General features: G+C 47.9%; 1 protein-coding gene across 6 annotated transcripts in view; it reads left to right on the forward strand.

Moving 5' to 3' along the window:
* HDAC8 (histone deacetylase 8) overlaps positions 1–23,601 on the forward strand; it is a 127,335-nt gene that overhangs the window by 22,902 nt on the left and 80,832 nt on the right. The window lies entirely within an intron of this gene.

Below are 23,601 nucleotides of genomic sequence, written 5' to 3' on the forward strand. Positions count from 1 at the left end.
GGTGATAACCCCAACTATACCTACAGCTTATGTACCTGAGTCCCAGTCTAAGAGTGGGAGAATTGCAGGATTCCACCCGGAAGCAGATGAGGGCAAGAGGCTGAACACCTGAGGCGGTAGTGCTCAGGCAGCCCAGAATGGGGACAAGAGGTGCAGACAGTCCTGTAACTGTAACGGCGCTGTAGTTACAAGTAACACCAAGACCATTGTCAGTGGCTATAAGAGTCTTGGGAAAGCTAAGCCTCCCCAAATAGGGCAAGAAATGTTGAATGAGGTGCACCTCCCTTTGGAAGCATGCCACCCTTTGGAGCGCTGCCGCCGGAAGTTCCTGAGAAGTTGGGGGAAGGCTCCGGCACCTGAACCGTGGTCCTGCCACTGCCTCTTCCCCTGAGACCCCCATTGCTTGCTCTTCTCTGCCCTCTCCCTCCTGTTGCTCACCCTTAAGGCAGGAGGGGGGCAGAAAGGAGTGAGTGGGAGGGGGGTTTGGGAGAGGGGGTGGGGAGGAGCAGGCAGCTGGTAGAGAGGAGCAAGTGGTGGCAGGGGGAGGGGGCGGAGTGGAGGTGAGAAGAGGCAGAGTGGGGATGGGGCCTCAAGGGAAGAGGCAAAGCGGGTCAGGGCCACTGTCTGGGCAGTGGTGGTTCCTCCCACTTCTAAGGAGCTTTTGGTGTTCACATGCTGCATCCTCAAACACAAGAGTCATGTGCTGCATATAGACAACTGTAAGTGGAAGAGGTTAGTAAAAACTCTGTGTTTTGGGTTGCTGGGGTTTTGTTTTTTTTTCAGTTTGCCTTATATGGTCAGTTTCTCTCTTCATTAAATTAAATGACGTTTATAAAAGAAAAGGGAGCTGAAAAACCCTCAAGCCTTTTTTAAAAAGGACATTAAAAAGAAAATCCTCAGGCTATGCTGTTTAATGGGTGTTTAGTTATAAACGAGGATTTTTTTTGTCAACTCCAAAAAAGATCAAATTGTATCCCTTTAAAACATTAATTAGGTCCACAACTTAATATTGGGGCTGCTAGACTACTAATTTGCTTACTATGTTTCGTGTTATAATCCAGAGTGAGACTAAGGCCCAATCCTTATAGCAGATAAATTGTTCTGTGCGGCTTTTTCAGGCTCATATTGTGAAATCTAGTCAATTTAAAAATGGAGTTATAGTAGTAGATGTTCCCCTGCCAATTTTAATGGGTTTACAGTGACATTTTTCAAATATATCAAGATGTTTCTCTTCTGTGCTGTGCGAAAGACCCATGTGAACAACAGAGGAACCTGAGTACATGGGAAACAGGGCAATGAGCTACCCATAAGGCATTGTCAAATGCACAAAAGTAAACAAGCTGGGGAGGGGGAAGGTCATTTTTTCCGAACTTTCAGTTGTTGTCCTCTGAGGTGCTAGTTATAACCACAATAGGCCAAACACGTTCAGACTGTGGCTTTTTAAAAAGTTGACTGGGACCCTTTAGCATCAGAAGAGTGCACATTGGTGGCATGCATCTGATGAAGTGGGTTTTAGCCCAGGAAAGCTTATGCCCAGATAAATGTTAGTCTCTAAAATGCCACAAGTACTCCTTGGGACTAACACAGCTACCACTCTGAAACATGTCATTGGTGGAATGATCTCCAAAGAGAATGTAGGGAATGAGGTATGAAATTCAATAGTTTAATGATTCCAGGTTTTTTTTACCATCCCCCCATTTTTAATAGAGGAAATAATGGTGGTATAAAACCATAGAAGCCCTTTTCTGTAAAAGTCATTGAGTCAGATCTCACAAGAGAGTTATGCATTTGACAAGCAACTTGAACTGTGGTGCGGGGTGGGGAGGAGGGAGGGGGAGGCAGAAATACTGGGATTTAACTTTCTAGTAATAAAATAGATATTGGAAAAAAGGGAATCTGGCTGGCTAGATTCTGAACTTCCAGTTCTGGGGGAGGTGTCCATTTTGACAATGAAGGCTCAGGCTTGTTAGTTAATTTACCCTCCTTCAACTCTTTGCACTTACGAAAAAGGGGAAAAATTGGTCTGGAAGATCAGCTGTTCTCTGAAAAGAAATTATGTTAAAACAGGGCTTTAACACCAAAGATCTGTTCCTTGCAATTATACAGACTCAGCTGCTGATATTAAGGAGGAAAACAAGCTTTTTTACTTCTGGTAGCTCCACAGAGCCTGCAAAGCTATGGGACAGTAGAATCCAAATCACTCTTTCTTGTGCATCAGTAGAATTAAATTCTAATGGGATATGCTGTGCCATTCCCCAGGGTACAGTCTGGACTGCTGGATAACTGTGTCCCCATAACTCTTCAATTGGGGGGGGTGGTCTTTTACACAGCTTCACTATAAAAACAACCATTCCTGGTCCATTGACACACAACCTCTAACGTGCAAAATCACTCTCAGCTGAATTATATGAGTGCTTCTAGCTAGCCACTCATGAATTACATTACAGAGCAACACCAGCAAATTCCTAGTTCCAGACCTGTCCCCAGAAATATGCATCTTGTACTGCCCAGCACCCTCCTGGACAATACAAGCTCATAGAAAGTCCATCATTTCATTAATAGAAAATAAGATGCATAAACCCTGATATCTCAAATGGAGGTTTCTAAACACTTCAATCCAAGCACACACTGGTTTAGATAAAACAATAAAACAAGTTTAACTACAGAAAGATAGATTTTTAGTGATAACAAGGAATGAGGCATAAAAGTCAGAATTGGTTACAAAGAAATAAAAGGTAAAATGCAGACTAATAACTAACTTAACTAGCTAAGGAAATTTAAAGCCAAAGGTTTCTTCACATGCTTACAGCAGACTGGCTAGGACCCCACCCCCATTCAATGGTGCTGCTTTTGTTTTTCAAATGTTGGTGATGCCATGAGCAGAGATGAAGGGAGAGAGGTGATTTGTGGCCTCTTCCTCATTTTTATTTTTTTCCCTCCTCTTTGAGAATTGTCTTCAGCTGGGGTTCAGGCAACACCCAGTCTGTTCACACGGGAAGCCCCAGCTGTTCCATTGCCAAGATGTAAATTTCTCACTCACCCCCTTCTTCCTGCCAAAGAATGTCTGCTTACCCTGGTGGTGGTCTATTTGATTGTGCTGGCACCTGGCTGAGGAGTTAGTTTGCCTTTTGTCTCTGAGGAACTGGTCTGGGCTTCTTCTCCAGATTTAGAATATGCCTTAGTAACATCATACAGTTAAATATTATAACTTTACATACAATGTTGCTGCACCCATTTTACCAGGACAGTGAAGATCAGCAAATTATGAGTTTTCAAATGATATCTCACAAGGCATACTTTGTACAAAATTTATCATAGTTTTGTAAAAGTGGTGAACACAGGGGTACAGTCTGTCACATACACCTATACAAAACTATTGCAGATGACTGGGCTGCACAGTTATGACTGTGGACTTAATGTGTCCAGCAGAAATTAATTGCAAGTGATTGTTGAAGGAAGGACTCTCAGCTTGACTCTCAGATCCCAGCACTAGTTTGCAGGGTTGGCTGCTAGTTTGAGTAACCTATGCAAATCATGAGCTATGAGCTATGCAAATGAGCTATGCAAATCATCAAGAAACAATACTAGTGACTCACTCATCTTGCCCATACTATTTTTAGAGTTAGTTTCCAGAGTAGATTTGCCCTCTGAAAATGTTTCTCTAACCATTTTCATGATCCCTTTTCAATACTACAGACTTCCATTTGTTGGAAACAAAGGGTAGCGGTTAAAGGGTACAGCTATTAAGTGTCTTGCATTCTCATCCCGAATCTGCCTCTGACTTCCTGTGTGACCTTGTAGTTACTTAATCCCCCTGTGCCTCTGTTTTCCCATCTGTAAAGAGAACATAATACGGCCTCCCCAGAGTGTCTGTTATGATACTTAATTCATCTGTGTTTGTAAGGTACTTTGAGATCCACTACAGAAAGGCAAAGAATGGCTGTCTGTTACTTAGACAGAGTGTGGTGCTTTAAACATTCCACTCAGATTTAAAATTCTAAATAAAATTAATTACAGTGCTAGTGAAAGCTGGCAGATTGTTGGCTCGAAAGTCTGAAGCCCTCTTTATCAACAGAATGCATAAGGAATTAGGCAGCAGAAATGCAGCCTTCCCACATGCACTGCTGTGTCCGTTTGCCTCAATCCCAACCCAAAGGGAGCCCATTTAGAGGAGACATTCTCCTGGTCTGTTCAGCCCTCGGTGTATTGTCTGAGACTGCCAACAAGGTTGTTGGCTCTGATGATGGCTTTTTGTGATGGGTACAGGCAGCTAGGAAGCAGTGGGCTAAAGCCCCAAACTCATCCGATGTATTTTGAGATCGGAGTAACTGTTGGGAAGTCTCTTGCCATGGCTCTGGCACCTGGATGTTTGTTTCCATGAAGCACCTGCTGGCGGAGTGGTTAGAACTCCTGGAAATGTCACTGACTACCAGAGAGCTGCAATCTCCTTTCTGCTGAATGCCACCCACAGTGTCTAAGGCTTGATGCTCTTCTGGATTCTGGAGTGTTTTTGAAGGGGTGGGTCTGTTCTAATTTTATTAAAATTTTGCTTGTTTTGCTGCTGTCAGGTTTGTTAAAACCTCTCAGTGGTGCCACAAAAGTGAAATAAAATGACTACTTACCTCCTCCATTCCCTCTTCTGGTGAAGTCTGGCCCCGTGCTGCCGACTTCACAGACAAGTCACCTTGCCATGTAGAGGGGGAGCTACAGCAGCCCAGTGCAGTCAAACAGGAAATGGATCTGAAACAGAAAACTTGAAAGAAATCAGAAAGCATTAAGAACCCTGAAAGGCTCTTTCCTGGAGTGGTCAGAGGATCTGCTTTCCTGCCCGCACCTCTCCCATACCTGCTGCAGGCTTGTGCTAAAATGGAAAGGATTACAAGAGAATGGAAAGGATTACAAGAGAGTGGTTCCTCTTTCATTGTTCCTGGGTTTTTCGGAGCTTAGGGCTTGGCTACAATTGCGAGTTAGAGCGCATTAAAGCAGCCCCGGGCACCCTAACTCATGATGTGTCAACACTGGCAAGTCACGTAGAGCGCCCAGACTCCACAACTGGAGCACTCCTGGTAATCCACCTCCACAAGAAGCATAATGCTGGCTGCACCCCAGCTGGAGCGCTGCGGTGCCATTGTGGACACCCTGGTCTATTAATGCTCTCTGATAGGCCTCCAGAAGTGTTCCACAATGCCTGTTCCAGCCACTCTGGCCATCATTTTGAACTCTACTGCCCTGCCCTCAGGTGACCAACCGGCAGACCCGCCCTTTACATTATCTGGGAATTTTGAAAATCCCCTTCCTGTTTGCTCAACAAGGCGTGGAGTGCTCTCAATGAATCTTTCCAGGTGACTGTGCCTCCACGCGCCAGGCGATCCCCAGAATGGAGCAGTGGCGAGGTGCTGGACCTCATCAGTGTTTGTAGGGAGGAAGCTGTCCAGTCTGAGCTGTGCTCCAGCCATAGGAATTACGATACCTTCGGGCAGGTATCAAGGGACATGATGGAAAGGGGCCATGACCAGGATGCGCTGCAGTGCAGGGTTAAAGTGAAGGAGCTGCGGAATGCCTACCGCAAAGCGCACGAGGCAAACAGCAGCTCTGGTGCTGCCCCTGCAACCTGCCGTTTCTACAAAGAGCTGGACACAGTACTTGGGAGCGACCCCACCTCCACTCCAAAGACCACCATGGACACTTCAGAGCTCAGTTCAACAAGGCAGGCGGAGGAGGAAAGCGGGAGTGAGGGTGCTGAGGAGAAGGGGGACTGCTCGGTATCCCTAGATGCATGCAGCCAGGAGCTGTTTTCAAGCCAGGAAGAGGTAGCCAGTCGCAACAGACTGTGCTTGGGGAAGAACAAACACCAGAGGAGGTGCCTGGTAAGCGGCTTTTATTTTGGGAAGGAAGTTGTTTGGTGCGGGCTCTTGGGGTGAGGAGGGTTAGGGCTGCATGCATGCCTAGATGCGGAATAGGGCATCGATGTGCCCTCTCACATCGCGGTAATCGGCCTCAGTGATCTCTTCAAAGGTCTCACGCAGAAGCTGGGCAATGCGCTTGCGCAGGTTCCTTGGCAGAGCCACTGTACTCTTTGTCCCAGTAAGGCTAACGTGCACGTCACTGTGCCGTGATGGGGGGAGGGACCATTGCTGCACCCAGGCAAGCTGCATATGGGCCAGGGCAGAAGCTGCATTATAGTAGAAGACCCTCCCTTGCTTCCCAGGTCACCCTCAGCAGCGAGATCTCTTCCAGGACAAACTTATCCTGTGGAAAATGTGGGGAGAGTGTTCAATAGAGGGGCCCCCTGCAGCTGTTGGCTCTCCCCAAGGCACAGAACCCCAGAGGACAGTACGGCCTTGAAACAATTAGCCCCCCTTGCCCCTGTGCTTACTCACCATTTTGGGGCTCCTGTGGGTTATGTGTGCTCGCTTTTGGACGGGCAATTTCTGCTATTGTGTAGACTGTGCTTGTCTTCAAGTACAGCCGAATCATTGCTCTGTCTGGTGTGAACAATGCTGCCTCTGTTAAGTGTTGCATTTTGGCTTTACCGATGCAACCCTGAGATCCCAGCCGACCTTGTTATCAATGGCCGAAAGACTCCAAAGAATCTTGTCACCGCCAACCCACTTTCCCCAACATCCAGGTTCTTATCGCCACCAGCTGCCTCCAACACCTGTAGCTTCACCACCCAGCCCTGCAAACTATGACCCTTACCCACTGCACTCAACCCCCATCACCATGCATTTTAGCCATCCTGAAGTGCAGCACTCATTGTACGGCCCTCCAGACAGGAAGGCTGAGTATGATAACAGGACATATGCAAATCTGTGACTGCCCCGTTCCCCACCCCACCTCCTTCCCTCGTCCCACACAGCACAGATGTGTCATGCCCTTTCTGTTTCCCAAGCAGTTATGTTTCTTTTCAATAAATGAATTTTTTGGCTTTGAAAACCTTCTTTATTATTGCATTAAGTAAAAGATACCGTAGCCCAGGAAAGCAACAGACACTGCAAGTCAGTGCATCATATGTAGCAAAAACAGATTCCTACTAATATTGAAACCACTGCACTTCCCTCCCGTGCAGGGCACCAAACATTACTGGTGGCTTTCAGCCTCAGATTGCTCCCTCAAGGCATCCCTAATCCTGGCAGCCCTGTGCTGGACCCCTCTAATAGCTCTGCTCTCTGGCTGTTCAAATCCAGCTTCCAGATGTTGAACCTCTGAGGTCCATGCCTGAGTGAATCTTTCACCCTTCCCTTCACAAATGTTGTGGAGTTTACAGCATGCAGGTATAACTGGGGGGATGTTGTCATTGGCCAGGTCCAGCTTCCCATACAGAGAGCACCAGCAGCCCTTTAAACGGCCAAAAGCACACTCCACAGTCATTCTGCACCGACTCAGCCTGTTGAATCATTTCTTGCTGCTGTCAAGGCTCCCTGTGTAGGGTTTCATGAGCCATGGCATTAAAGGGTAAGCGGGGACTCCAAGGATCACAATGGGCATTTCGACTTCCCCTATAGTGATCTTCTGGTCTGGGAAGAAAGTCCCGGCTTGCAGCTTCTTGAACAGGCCAGTGTTCCGAAAGATGCGTGCATCATGCACCTTTCCGGACCAGCCTGCGTTAATGTCAATGAAACACCCATGGAGATCCACAAGCACCTGGAGAACCATAGAGAAATACCCCTTCTGATTTATGTACTCAGAGGCTAAGTGGGCTGGTGCTAGAATTGGAATATGCCTGCCATCTATTGTCCCTCCGCAGGTAAGGAAACCCATTTGTGGAAAGCCAGCCACAATGTCATGCACATTACCCAGAGTCACAGTTCTTCTGAGCAGGATGCGATTAATGGCCCTGCAAACTTGCATCAACGCGATTCCAACGGTCAACTTTCCCACTCCAAACTGGTTAGTGACCAATCGGTAGCTGTCTGGAGTTGCTAGGTTCCAGATTGCAATAGCCACCCGCTTCTCCTCCATTAGGGCTGCTCTCAATCTCGTGTCCTTGCAATGCAGGGTGGGGGCAAGCTCAGCACACAGTCCCATGAAAGTGGCTTTTCTCATCCGAAAGTTCTGCAGCCACTGCTCGTCATCCCAGATTTGCATGACGATGTGATCCCACCATTCAGTGCTTGTTTCCCAAGCCCAAAAGCAGCATTCTGTGGTGAACATGTCCGTGAATGCCACAAGCAATCTCATGTCATATGCGTTATGCGAGTCAACATCATCGTTGGACTCCTCACTGTCAGTTTGTAGCTTAAGGAGTAACTTGACTGCAGTGCGTGGCATGCTGGCGACACCCATCAGCATATTCCTCAGCAGTTCAGGATCCATTCCCGCAGACCGAAAGGGAAGACAGAGCATGCAGTACAAAAAACGTTGAACGATGGCTCCAGTTATGGACGGAAGCACAGGAGTTGCTGGGATGCGAAGCGATGCATCATGGAGCATTGGGACAGGACCCAGAATGCCCCACCACCTTCCCACAAGCCACAGCTCTAGAATGGGAAGAGGTGCTCTGTGGGCTAGCTGCCCATGTGCACCGCTCCCAATGCTGCTGCAAGTGCCACAAATGTGGCAACGCCAGTGCACTTGCAGCTGACAGTGTGAACGCACTGTAGCGCTTTCCCTGCTGCGGTCTCCAAGGGCTGGTTTAACTCACAGCGCTCTACATCTCCAAGTGTAGCCATGCCATTAGTGTGGAAGAGTTCGGAACCTGATCAGGGAGAGCAGCCTCTTGATCTAGATCAGTTGTCCTAGGCTTTTAGGTCACCTGTGCCAGCTTTTGACTATGGGCTCAGCTGTACTGGAGAGTGCCCTGGGCCACCCATTGAACTAACTCTTGGGGCATGTGCAGCTCAAGGTCCATTGTGGATTATTAGAGCATACAGCTGAGTGGGAAGCAGGCAACAAGGTGTACCAGGACCTCGCATGGAGGCTATTCACAAAGCCTGAAGCACCAATGCTAATGCAAATTTCAGTGGTTGGCAAACATAGAGTTATGGAATCATAGGCGCTAGGGATGGAAAAGACCCATGAGATCACCTAGCCCCACCTCCCCAGGGCTCAGTGCAGGATGGCTTTTTGCAGTACATTTTTCTAGTGTCTCATAAAGTCTAGTATTAAAAGTCCCAAGTGGTGGGATTTCCAATGCTTGCCAGGAAGACACTTCCACAGCCAGCACACCTTGCTGTTGGGTAGGCTATCCTGATATTCCCCCTAAATTTTTCCTTTCCTAATTTCATCCTGTCACTCTTAATGATATACCAATAAGCCATTCCAATAAAATCTCTCTCCTCGGCTGTTCTCACTCCTTAGACACTTGTCCCTTCCTAGCCAAGATGGTTAGCCCTTTCCTTGTAGATCAGCTCTCTCTGGCCCCTGAGCATTTTTATTTCTCTTCTCTGAACTCCTTCCAGTCTGTCGGCAGGTTTTGGAGAATGTGGAATGAAATATTCCAGGTGCAGTCATGTTCAGACGGATTGTTATCCCCTGCTCTGGGACATGGGTGCCCTTCCTTCACCCCCCTCCCCAAGCATAGAATCATAGAAACATAGAAGATTAGGATTGGAAGAGACCTCAGGAGGTCATCTAGTCCAATCCCCTGCTCAAAGCAGGACCAACGCCAACTAAATCATCCCAGCCAGCGCTTTGTCAAGCCGGGTCTTAAAAACCTCTAAGGATGGAGATTCCACCACCTCCCTAGGTAACCCATTCCAGTGCTTCACCACCCTCCTAGTGAAATAGTGTTTCTGAATATCCAACCTAGACCTCCCGCACTGCAACTTGAGACCATTGCTCCTTGTTTGGTCATCTGGTTCCACTGAGAACAGCCTAGCTCCATCCTCTTTGGAAACCCCCTTCATGTAGTTGAAGGCTGCTATCAAATCCTCCCTCACTCTTCTCTTCTGCAGACTAACAGGCCCAGTTCCTTCAGTCTCTCCTCATAAGTCATGTGCCCCAGCCCCCTGATCATTTTTCTTGCCCTCCGTTGGACTCTCTCCAATTTGTCCACATCCTTTCTGTAGTGGGGGGCCCAAAACTGGATGCAGTACTCCAGATGTGACCCCACCGGTGCCAAATAGAGGGGAATAATCACTTCTGTTGATCTGCTAGCAATGCTCCTACTAATGCAGCCCAATATGCCTTTAGCCTTCTTGGCAACAAGGGCACACTGCTGGCTCATATCCAGCTTCTCATCCACTGTAATCCCCAGGTCTTTTTCTGCAGAACTGCTGCTTAGCCAGTCAGTCCCCAGCCTGTAGCAGTGCATGGGATTCTTCCTTCCTAAGTGCAGGACTCTGCACTTGTCCTTGTGAACCTCATCAGATTTCTTTTGGTCCAATCCTCCAATTTGTCTAGGTCACTCTGGACCCTATCCTACCCTCCAGCATATCAACTCTCCCACCAGCTTAGTGTCATCTGTGAACTTGCTGAGGATGCAATCTATCCCATCGTCCAGATCATTAATAAAGATGTTGAATAAAACCGGCCCCAGGACTGACCCCTGGGGCACTCCACTTGATACCGGCTGCCAACTAGACATTGAGCCGTTGATCAGTACCCATTCAATCCGACAATCTAGCCAGCTTTCTATTCACCTTATAGTCCATTCATCCAATCCATACTTTTTTAACTTGCTGGCAAGAATACTGTGGGAGACCATATCAAAAGCTTTGCTAAAGTCAGGATATATCATATACCACCACTTTCTCCATATCCACAAAGCCAGTTATCTCATCATAGAATGCAATCAGGTTGGCCAGGCATGACTTGTGCCTGGTGAATCCATGTTGACTGTTCCTGATCACCTTTCTCTCCTCCAAGTGCTTCAAAATGGATTCCTGGAGGACCTACTCCATGATTTTGCCGGGGACTGAAGTGAGGCTGTAGTCCCCTGGGTTGTCTCTGTTCCCTTTTTTAAATATGAGCACTATATTTGCCTTTTTCCAATCGCCAGGACCGCCCCCGATTGCCATGAATTTTCAAAGATAATTGCCAATGGCTCTGCAATCACATCAGCCAACTCCCTCAACACCCTTGGATGCATTAGATCTGGACCCATGGACTTGTGCATGTCCAGCTTTTCTAAATAGTCCTTAACATGTTCTTTCACCACTGAGGGCTGCTCACCTCCTCCCCATACTGTGTTGCCCAGTGCAGCCGTCTGGGAGCTGACCTTGTCTGTGAAGACAGAGGCAAAAAAAGCATTGAGTACTTCAACTTTTTCCACATCATCTGTCACTATGTTGCCTTCCCCATTCAGTGAGGGTTCCACACTTTCTTCTTGTTGCTAACATACCTGTAGAAACCCTCTTGTTATCCTTCACATACCTTGCTAGCTACAACTGCAATTGTGTTGGTGAATTCATGTCTAGTTTACTGTCCACTAACACCTCTAGGCGGCACTTCAACATTGCTGCATTCTAGGTTTCCCCACATTAAGTATGAGTATTGGGTCGTTTTCCCTAGCTGCCTTTTTCCAGGGTCAATCTCATTTAGATTTTTTTTAATCCAAGTTTCCCCTTTCTGTGACTTTTGTGTCCTCACTGCTGTTTTCAATTCCTCCCAATTTAGTAGCGTCTGCAAATTTCATTGTTGTGCTACATAACCTCTCCTCTAGATAGTTAATAAAGTTGTTAAATAAGAGTGGTCCTAACACTGGTCTCTGTCGTCCCCACCTGAGTTGCTACGTTGCCAGTTATTTTCCTTTGCTTTCATTCTCTAGTTTTTAGTCCTCATGACAATGTTCTGTTGCAAATCAATTTGAATTATTTTTTTGTTAAGATTTTGTGAGACACTGCATCTAATGGCTTACTAAATCCAAATATATTATTCACATAGGTTCCCTTAGCCTGCTGATAATTTAGTAATTCTGTCCAAAAAAGTCAGTTTTGTCTAAAGAATTATTCTTTATGAACTCATGCTGCTTATTGCATGTGAGTCAATTCGGTGGCTCTTTCTTCATGCTGGATGGACCATCATTTCTCTTGGGGATTGTGTTTAGACTTTCAGATGGTTATTGCTAGGATCATTTTCCTTTTCTCTTTGAATATTGTCTACTTGCTCTTCACTAATTTTTGGTACTTTCCCAGTTATCCATGTCTTCAGAAACAAGTAGCATTACTGTAAAATTTTGTACGATAATCCCAGTTATTTCAACATGGGTCTCTGTCTCAAATTTGATCTTGGCACATTGAAAGGAATGAGCAATATTCAGGTAAACTGTAAGCATGGTGCAAAACAGAATGAAGGGAGAGGGTTTATCTGTTGGACACACACTGTCTCGGTACATGCAATTAAACTAATAATAATCCTTTGTATCTTAGAGGCAGAAGCTGTTGTGCCACACTGAAAGTGAATAAGTACACTCTTCACCTCTTATCTTTCTTGAACTTACTGCTTTTTCTGCAACCGTTGGGGTGTCGGTGTGTACACACACACACGCTTTTATTTTGGATTCCTGAGTCAAGTGGGTGTATATTCAGAATAAGTGCTCCTTTGTCAAAATAATCTGCTTTTGGGGGAAGCAGGATATTGGCTTAATTGCTTCCTGAGGTCATAAGCATGGAAATGGAAACCACCGTCTTCATGGGCTCAGGGCTTGAAGTTCAAAATAGTCTAGGATGGATTGGAGCTAAGGGTTGGTGCCCTTTATTGATCAAACACTGATGTTTCACCTCTGGTACCATGCTCAAAGCTTTCATCCAGCATGAATCTAGGAGATAAATTATCCCAAATATTATCCTCCCAAAGGAGGCATCTTTGCAGCAGCTAATGCTCCATCCTGGAAGGGCAATAGCTGGTTGGGAGTTGGCAATAGCTGGTTCTACTTTTCTTTGATTAGTATTTTAAATTTGTCATCTACTATATTTACAAAGATCGACAACTTCAAAAGACCCAAACAGCTGATGTTGCTGTCTTGTCAGCACAGATGGGGTGTAAAAGGCCTCTTTGCCACTCACAGACTTTAAGGCCAGAAGGGACCGTCTAGTCTGATCGTCTAGTCTGACCTCCTGCACATCACAGGCCACAGAACCTCACCCACCCACTCCATTATCACTGGCTGAGTTACCAAATAATAAGTAATAAGCCCATTATCACTGGCTGAGTTACCAAAGTCCTCAAAGTTTGATTTAAAGCCTTCAAGTTACAGAGAATCGACCATTTATTCTAGTTCAAATCAGCAAGTGACCCAGGCCCCAAGCTGTAGACGAAGGTGAAAATCCTCCAGGATGTCTGCCCATCCAGAAAATTCCTTTCTGACCCCAAACATGGCAATCTGTTAGACCCGGAGCATGTGGGCGGGACCCACCAATCAGACACCTGGGAAAGAATTCACCGTAGTAACTTAGAGCCCTCTCCCTCTAGTGTCTCATCTCCAGCCATTGGAGATATTTGCTAATAGAAATTGTGGGTGGGCCAGATGCCATTATAGGCAATCTAATCATACCATCCTCTCCAGATGAGTCTTGAAACCAGTGAGGGTTTGGGTTTTTTTGCCCCCACTGCTCCCCTTGGAAGGCTCTTCCAGAACTTTGCTACTTTGATGGTTAGAAACAGTCATCTAATTTCAAGTTTTAACTTACTGAGGGCCAGTTTATATCCATTTGTTCCTAAGCCAACATTGGCCTTTACCATAAATAACTCCTCTTCCTCCCTGGTGTTTGTCCCTCTTATGTGTTTAGAAAGAGCAATCCTATCTCCCCATAGCCTTCATTTGGTTAGACTAAACAAGCCACGCACCTGAAGGCTCCTCTCATAAGGTAGTTTCTCTGTTCCTCGAATCATCCTAGTTGCCCTTCTCTGTACCTGTTCCAGTTTGAATTCATCTTTCTTAAACATGGGAGACCAGAACTGCACACAGCATTCCAGATGAGGGTCTCACCAGTGCCTTGTATAATGGTACTAAACACTTTCCTGTCTCTACTTGCAATACCTCACCTGATGCATCCTAAGATTGGATTAGCCTTTTTCATGGCATCTCAGAGTGATCCTGTGATTGAGAAATACACCCAGGTCTTTCTCCCGCTCTGTCACTTCCAACTGATACGTCCCCAGCTTATAGCAAAAAAAAATCTTGTTGTGAGTCCCTAGATGCATGACCTTGAACTGTTAAATTTCATCTCATTTCTGTTACTCCAGGTTTCAAGGTCATCCAGATCTTCTGTTATGATGTTGCCGTCCTCCTCCGTATTGGCAATACCTCCAAACTTTGTGTCATTTGCAAATTTTATTAGCACACTCCCACTTTTTGTTCCAAAGTCATTAATGTAAATGTTAAATAAGATTGGTCCCAAGACCAAACCCTGAAGAGCTCCAATAGTAACCTCCCTCCAGCCTGACAGTTCACCTTTCAGTATGACCTGTTGTAGTTACCCCTTTAACCATTCTTATCAGCTACGGACAAAAAATTGAAAGCACTTGCCAAAGGGATCCATACGTGCTCTCCTTAGATTGTTTTTGTGTGTCAGTCACCCTGGGATTACAGCAGTAAAAGTCAGCAATTCTCAGTGTCCCTTCAGTAATTTCCCTAAGATGGTTCTCTCACTGCTCTTATCTGCATTAGCTTTATCTTGGTCAGCTCCACTGGTGGTAGCAATAGTGGGAGTGCTAGTATAGAGGAGATCCTGGTGGCCACCAGCATCTTAATCCATGTGTCATCTCACTCTGCCATCTAGAAGAATTAGGCCTGTCTCTATGAATGGAATTAGGTGACAGGGTTGCGGGGAACTGGACTCTATGATCCTGGAGGACCCCTCCAGTTCAATGCCTGGCTATGTAGACCCTACAGTGGTTACAGTTCCCTTTGCTGGTCTACACTGGCACTCCCACCTGGTGTAGAAGCTGTAGTCATGATACAGAGAACAATGGTGTTTCCTTCCATCAGCACCTAATACGAACTTGAGCCAGTATAACTGGGGACAGTAATTCTCTTCATGAGAAAAAGAAAAGGAGGACTTGTGGCACCTTAGGGTATGTCTACACTACGAAATTAGGTCGAATTTTTAGAAGTCGGTTTTGTAGAAAGCGGTTTTATACACTTGATTGTGTGTGTCCCCACACAAGTGCTCTAAGTGCATGTAGTCGGCAGAGTGTGTCCACAGTACCGAGGCAACCGTCGACTTCTGGAGCATTGCACTGTGGGTGGCTATCCCACAGTTCCCGCAGTCTCTGCTGCCCATCTGAATTCTGGGTAGAAATCCCAGTGCAATGGGGCTAAAACATTGTCGCGAGTGGTTCTGGGTACATATCGTCAGGCCCCTGTTCCCTCCCTCCCTCCGTGAAAGCAGGGGCAGACAATCATTTTGCGCCTTTCTTCTTGAGTTACCTATGGCCATACCAGACGCCATACCACAGCAAGCATGGAGCTCGCTCAGCAAACCGTCACTGTATGTCTCCTGGGTGCTGGCAGACGTGGTACTGCATTGCTACACAGCAGCAGTTAATTGCCTTTTGGCAACAGACAGTGCAGTATGACTGGTAGCCGTCATCGATGTAGTCCTGTGTGCTCTTTTAATCGGGCGCCTGGGCAAACATGGGAGTGACTCAGCCAGGTCATTTCCCTTTTAAGTTTTGTCTCGTGGCGATTCAGTCCTACCGGCAGTGCACTGTCTTTTAACCTCCAGCCGCCAGAAGATGATGGCTAGTCATCATACTGCACCGTCTTCTGCCAAGCACCCAGGAGATGATGATGGCTAGCGGTCGTACTGCACAGTCTGCTGCCAGCAAGATGTATAAAGATAGATGAAGTGGCTCAAAACAAGAAATAGACCAGATTTGTTTTGTATTCATTTTCTCCTCCTTCCCTCTGTGAAATCAACGGCCTGCCAAACCCAGTTTTGAGTTCTATCCTTGAGGGGGCCATTCAGTTTCTCGCAAAGCCACCCTCTTTGTTGATTTTAATTCCCTGTAAGCCAAACCTGTAAACCATGTCGTCAGTTGCCCCTCCCTCCGTCAGGGCAACGGCAGACAATCGTTCCGCGCCTTTTTTCTGTGCAGATGCCATACCACGGCAACCATGGAGCCCGCTCAGATCACTTTGGCAATTAGGAGCACATTAAACACCACACATATTATCCAGCAGTATATGCAGCACCGGAACCTGGCAAAGCGATACCGGGCGAGGAGGCGACGTCAGCATGGTAATGTGAGTGATGAGGACATGGATACAGACTTCTCTCAAAGCAGGGGCCCTGGCAATGTGGGCATCATGGTGCTAATGGGCCAGGTTCATGCGGTGGAACGCTGATTCTGGGCTCAGGAAACAAGCACAGACTGGTGGGACCGCATAGTGTTGCAGGTCTGGGACGATTCCCAGTGGTTGTGAAACTTTCGCATGCGTAAGGGCACTTTTATGGAACTTTGTGACTTGCTTTCCCCTGCCCTGAGGTGCAAGAATACCAAGATGAGAGCAGCCCTCGCAGTTGAGAAGCGAGTGGCGATAGCCCTGTGGAAGCTTGCAACGCCAGACAGCTACCCGTCAGTTGGGAATCAATTTGGAGTGGGCAAATCTACTGTGGGGGCTGCTGTGATGCAAGTAGCCCACGCAATCAAAGATCTGCTGATATCAAGGGTAGTGACCCTGGGAAATGTGCAGGTCATAGTGGATGGCTTTGCTGCAATGGGATTCCCTAACTGTGGTGGGGCCATAGACGGAACCCATATCCCTATCTTGGCACCGGAGCACCAAGCCGGCGAGTACATAAACCGCAAGGGGTACTTTTCAATAGTGCTGCAAGCACTGGTGGATCACAAGGGACGTTTCACCAACATCAGCGTGGGATGGCCGGGAAAGGTACATGACGCTCGCATCTTCAGGAACTCTGGTCTGTTTCAAAAGCTGCAGGAAGGGACTTTATTCCCAGACCAGAAAATAATGTTGGGGACGTTGAAATGCCTATATGTATCCTTGGGGACCCAGCCTACCCTTAATGCCATGGCTCATGAAGGCATACACAGGCAGCCTGGACAGTAGTCAGGAGCTGTTCAACTACAGGCTGAACAAGTGCAGAATGGTGGTATAATGTGCATTTGGACGTTTAAAAGCGCGCTGGCGCAGTTTACTGACTCGCTTAGACCTCAGCGAAACCAATATTCCCACTGTTATTACTGCTTGCTGTGCGCTCCATAATACCTGTGAGAGTAAGGGGGAGACATTTATGGCAGGGTGGGAGGTTGAGGCAAATCGCCTGACTGCTGGTTTCACACAGCCAGACACCAGGGTGGTTAGAAGAGCACAGGAGAGCGCGGTGCGCATCAGAGAAGCTTTGAAAACCAGTTTCATGACTGGACAGGCTACGGTGTGAAAGTTCTGTTTGTTTCTCCATGATGAAACCCACCGCCCCTTGGTTCACTCTACTTCCCTGTAAGCTAACCACCCTCCCCTCCTCCCTTCGATCACCGCTGTCAGAGGCAATAAAGTCATTGTTGCTTCACATTCATGCACTCTTTATTCATCCATCACACAAATAGGGGGATAACTACCAAGGTAGCCTGGGAGGGGTGGTGGAGGAGAGAAGCACCAGGAGGGGTGGTGGAGGAGGGAAGGACAAGGCCACACAGCACTTTAAAAGTTTAAAACTTTAAAACTTATTGAATGCCAGCCTTCTGTTGCCTGGGCAATCCTCTGGGGTGGAGTGGCCGGAGGCCCACCCACCATGTTCTTGCGCATCTGGGTGAGGAGGCTATGGAACTTGGGAAGGAGGGCGGTTGGTTACACAGGGGCTGTAGCAGCGGTCTGTGCTCCTGCTGCCTTTCCTGCAGCTCAACCATACACTGGAGCATATTGGTTTGATCCTCCAGCAGCCTCAGCATTGAATCCTGCCTCCTCTCATCACGCTGCCACCACATTTGAGCTTCAGCCCCCTCTTCAGCCTGCCACCTCTCCTCCCGGTCATATTGTGTTTTCCTGGACTCTGACATTGTCTGCCTCCACGCAGTCATCTGTACTATGTCAGTGTGGGAGGACACCATGAGCTCAGAGAACATTTCATCATGAGTGCGTTTTTTTCACCTTCTAATCTTCACTAGCCTCTAGGAAGGAGAAGATGCTGTGATCATTGAAACACATGCAGCTGGTGGAGAAAAAAAAAGAGGCAGTGATATTTAAAAAGACACATTTTCTAGAACAATGGCTACACTCTTTCACGGTAAACCTTGCTGTTAACATTACATACACAGCATATGTGCTTTCGTTCCAAGGTCGCATTTTGCCTCCCCCCACCATGTGGCTAGCCCCTCACACCCCACCCCCCCAACCCCCCGGCTAACAGCAGGGAACATTTCTGTTCAGCCACAGGCAAACAGCCCAGCAGGAACGGGCACCTCTGAGTGTCCCCTGAAGAAAAGCACCCTATTTCAACCAGGTGACCATGAATGATACCACTCTCCTGAGGATAACACAGAGAGATAAAGAACAGATGTTGTTTGAATGCCAGCAAACATACAGTGCAATGCTTTGTTCTACAATGATTCCCGAGTACATGCTACTGGCCTGCTGTTGTAAAGTGTCCTACCATGGTGGATGGAATAAGGCTGCCCTCCCCAGAAACCTTTTGCAAAAGCTTTGGGAGTACATCCAGGAGAGCCGCGAATGCCAGGGCAAATTAATCATTAACATGCTTGCTTTTAAACCATGTATACTATTTTAAAAGGCACACTCACCAGAGGTCCCTTCTCCACCTGGCGGGTCCGGGAGGCAGCCTTGGGTGGGTCCGGGGGGTACTGGCTCCAGGTCCAGGGTGAGAAACAGTTCCTGGCTGTTGGGAAAACCGGTTTCTCCGCTTGCTTGCTGTGAGCTATCTACAACTTCATCATCATCATCTTCCTCATCCCCAAAACCTGCTTCCATGTTGCCTCCATCTCCATTGAAGGAGTCAAACAACACGGCTGGGGTAGTGGTGGCTGAACCCCCTAAAATGGCATGCAGCTCATCATAGAAGCAGCATGTTTGGGGCTCTGACCCGGAGCGGTCGTTTGCCTCTCTGGTTTTCTGGTAGGCTTGCCTCAGTTCCTTAAGTTTCACGCGGCACTGCTTCGAGTCCCTGTTATGGCCTCTGTCCTTCATGCCCTGGGAGATTTTCACAAAGGTTTTGGCATTTCGAAAACTGGAATGGAGTTCTGATAGCACGGATTCCTCTCCCCATACAGCGATCAGATCCCGTACCTCCCGTTTGGTCCATGCTGGAGCTCTTTTGCGATTCTGGGAGTCCATCATGGTCACCTCTGCTGATGAGCTCTGGCCAGCGTGGCAAGCTGCAGGTGACCATGCAAACAGGAAATTGAAATTCAAAAGTTCGCGGGCCTTTTCCTGTCTACCTGGCCAGTGCATCTGAGTTGAGAATGCTGTCCAGAGCGGTCACAATAGAGCACTCTGGGATAGCTCCCGGAGGCCAATACCGTCTAATTGCGTCCACAGTACCCCAAATTCGACCCGGCAAGGCCGATTTAAGCGCTAATCCACTTGTCAGAGGTGGATTAAGGAAATTGATTTTAAGAGCCCTTTAAGTCGAAAAAAAGGGCTTCATCGTGTGGATGGGTGCAGGTTTACATCGATTTAACGCTGCTAAATTTGACCTAAACTCCTAGTGTAGACCAGGGCTTAGAGACTAACAAATTTATTTGAGCATAAGCTTTCGTGAGCTACAACTCACTTCATCGGATGCATTCAGTGGAAAATACAGTGGGGAGTGATCTAGCTGTTGGAGACCTGCCCTGGCTTAGAATCCAGTTGTGCTCTTTTTGGGGAAAGGGAGATTCATTATTTTTAGAAAGTACATTTTTAAAAAGTACATTTGATTCTAATAAAGATGGCCAAGAGACAGGGCTGGTGGACGCTGCAGGTTCCCTGCACAGCCTTGCCAATGCACCTCCCCAATCCTGTCTTTGTGGCCTTTCCAGTGACCCCTGCTATACCAGTCCTGAACTGCTACCTAGTTTTACCCACTAGCTAAGTGCCCAACTTCAGCATCCTCTGCTAGTCCAGTCCCGGAGAAGATTGTCAGTCATCCTGTGAATTGTTAGCTCTGTAATGTGGGCCGTGGTCTAAGAGAGACTAGTCCAGGAAGCCATATCACTTGTAACCCGATCAATCTCTTATGGTGTATGGTTAGTATGCTAAAATACTCTGTCCCCAGTTCAGTGGTGGGGGGAACAGTCTAGCAGGGGCTCTCTTAATGTACTGGTTCAGCAGTTTTATTACCGTGGAGCCCAGGTGAAGTTAAGCAGAAGCCATAATCTTAAATGTCAAACATTTAAAATGGGAAAAATAGCCTGTATGTTAGTAAAACTAAAAAATGCTCCCTGGATGCTTTTAGAGAAACAGTCCCTAGCATTTCTCTGTTAATGGAGCTAGAGGTCTCTGGACAGTACCCGTGCCAATTTGCAGCATGAGTGTTAGAAACTACAAGACTACTCTCCAGAGCTTGTTCCCATCTACCCCACCATCTTGTGCCGCAGAGGCAGAGAGTGGTGGTGGTGAGGATACTGAGCAGAGAGAACCACAGGGTGAATATCCAGCAACATTTCCAGTAGTGAGGTCTGAGAACATGGACAAGTCTGGTAAAGGAACAGGGGAGGCCCTGTAACTTGAACCATAGTGGATATGTCTGCATTGCCACTGGGAGCAAGTCTGCCAGCCCTGGTCCACAGACTTGTGCTGGCTGTGTAGCTGTTGTGGCTCAGGCTCTCAAGCCCCCCCACCCCGCCCAGGCCCAGAGCTTGAGCTCTGGCCCAAGCTGCAGCATCTACACAGCTGTTTCAGCATGCTAGTGTGAGACTATGGACCCGGGCTGGGAGGCTCATTCCCAGCGGCAGTGTAGACACACCCTTAAAAGTGGGCTAGAAAGCACGGTATGGGTCAGCCTGCCCTGAGTTACTCCTGGGGGCATTCTGCGCCCAAAATTTTAAAAGTCTGCAAAATTTTGCAATTTTTATTTGTCAATCAATAAATGTGGAGGCTCCAGCATGGCAATGGGAGCCCAGGCACAGAGGTGGGAGATCACCCTGCAGCCCACCCTCCACCCCAGACATGGACTCGGCGGTAAGGCTGCACCTGACCCTGACACATTGTAAGGGTCAGGCCTGCCCCAGAAACACCCCAGGGCCCCGCCCCACCGTGCCAATCACACTAGCTGTATGGAGGCAGGCAGACTCAGTCCAGCATGATCCAAGTGTGGAGGGGCTTAGTGTGGGGAGATTCAGGTATGATGGGGTTCTGTTTGGAGCAATCTGGGTGCAGGCGGCTTGGTGAGGGATCTGGGTGAGGGGGGATCTGGATGAATGGGCTTGTTGGGGGTGGTTCTAGGTGCAGAGGTACTGGGACTCTGCAGGGGGGTCAAGGTGAAGGTGGTTGGGGCTCATGGGGGGTGTCTGAGTGCTGGCTTCATGGGGTGGGTCTGTGTGCTGACTTGGTATGGCTCAGTGGGGTGTGGGTGCAGGGAGCTTGTCAGAGTGGTGCAGGTAGGGTGGGGCTTCTGGGGTGGGAGTTCAGTTGCAGGTGGCAGTCTGGGTGCAAGGATGGGGTGTGGATGCAGGAAGGTGGGGCTCGGTGGGGGGGTTCTGGGTACGGGGGTGAGGTTTGGTGGGGCGATCTGTGCCCCCTCCCCCAATAGCTCAGTGACCCTTCCCCCCATAGCTCAGGAGCAATGGAGGCAGGAAACAGAGGGGTGTGGAGCTTCCTGCAGCTGGAGAGGTTTCTGGGGCTGGATTTGACCTAGTCCTGGCTGCTCCTTGCAGGGGAAGAGGAAGTCCCATCCTCCCCAGCCCAGCTGGGACTAGCAGCTGGATAGAAGCCACTGGCCGGGGCATCCCCAGTCCTTTCCCCCAGTGATTAACGCCTCTGCTAGCTGCTTCTGGCACCTGAAACGATGCACGCACACTGCTGGGGAGTGGCACGTGACTGCTCTTGCGGCTTCCCTTTGCTTCCCCGTCAGAGAGTAAGTTTTGTGCGGGGAAGCAAAGAAATCTGTCGGGGACATGAATTCTGCACGCGCGCAGTGGCACAGAATTCCCCCAGGAGTAACTGAGTGGTGGCCAATTACTTCTGCCTGCCTGGAAGACTTATTGTGGCTGTGCTCCAGGTGTTTACTGTTGCATTGCTGATGCTCTGCTCACAGACGCTAGCTCCAAGCATGACAAGGAGCTGGAGATTGCTGCCAAAGAGAGCAAGGCCCTGGCTGAGAAAAAGTTATCTTGATTTATTGTGTGGATGACTCAAAGTGGGCAGGACTGTAGGTCAGCTTTTGTGACAGGGCTTTGAAAGTGCAGAAGGATTTTCTTCACAGCTTTGCTTTTTATTGGATTGTATCCTGTAAGAAAGGCACCAGCATTCCTTGTTCTGCTAGAATTCAGCATGCTCCTAAACCTCCTGGGATATGGGCACCCAAACTTTGGCCAGCCAACAGTCACATGGACAGTGTTCCAGAAGTTGGAGGTCTGCCTTTAACTTCCATAAAAGGGAGAAGATTGCAGCTGCCCTTCCCTTTAGTGCAGTGGCATGAATATCAGGATCAAGATATTAAGGCTTATGGCCCATGAAGCTTGCAGCTTCGTCTTAGATATTGGGTTATTGATATTCTTTCTTTCCCTTTAATGGGCTTCTAGATGGGTGACTATTGTTACCCCCACTTTACTGGCGGGTGAGGGGGTGGGAAACTGAGGCACAAAGCAGTTAAGTGACTTCCCTGCGGTCACACAGCCCGTTAGTGGCAGAACTGGAAATAGAACCCAGGTCTCCTGACTCCTGTTGTGTGGTGCTGAGTTCATTGTGCTGTCCTGCCTCTCAAAGAGAACTCTAGGGGTTGTGCTTAGGTGACTTCTGTATTAACATGCTTTCCACAGCAGATCTGAGCCAGCATTCAGCCTGGATTCTTACAAAGTGGTGATTTCCCCTTTTCCTTTTCTTGCTGTCTCCTTAAATCAGCCTTGTACATATGAAGAATTCCTGGGATAGGAAAAATAGGACTTTTCTGCAGAGGCAGTGCTGGGAATGTAAAAGTCCCATGCACTAGCTGGGGACAGCAGTTTCCCTACAGCAGCTTGCATTTCCTCCATTTATATGACAATGTGGCAGATACACATGAGCAAGGAAAGCATGTTTCACATTAATTTCATGGGCCCTCCTTTCCATGGGGGGAGGAAGAAAGCCATTCCTACCAGCAGCTTAATTCCCACCCCAATGACTCCCTCGCTGGTGAATTTTCTGGAGGGGGAGGAGTGTTTAAAGTTGCACTCCTCTTCCTCTGAGCTGCATTGTTACACTTCATTGGGGATATACACTTCTCGCATGTGCAAGCTATGAGGTGGATTTCAACCATCAAAACTAAATGGAGACTGGGTGGGGGTGGGAGTGGGATCCAGCCCAGGACAGCAGTGGTTTGATTGCTGTCCTTGAAGTAAGGCCAATGCTGAGTACTTTGGCTTTATCTGTTGGGTGTCGGAGTTCTTGGGGGAGTTCCTAGCAGCAGGAGTCCAGAGCGCCAGACTGCTCACTTTTAGCCAATCAGCTGAGACTGCCTACAAAGATTAGCTTGGGCTTGTAGACCTCCATGGTGGGAGGAAGGCGGGATATGTCTCTCCAAGGTAGGGCTGAGGTGCATTGGCAGGGGGAAGATTGTG

The sequence above is a fragment of the Lepidochelys kempii genome, chromosome 9, assembly GCF_965140285.1.
Source record: "Lepidochelys kempii isolate rLepKem1 chromosome 9, rLepKem1.hap1, whole genome shotgun sequence".
In the NCBI taxonomy this organism is placed as follows: domain Eukaryota; kingdom Metazoa; phylum Chordata; order Testudines; family Cheloniidae; genus Lepidochelys; species Lepidochelys kempii.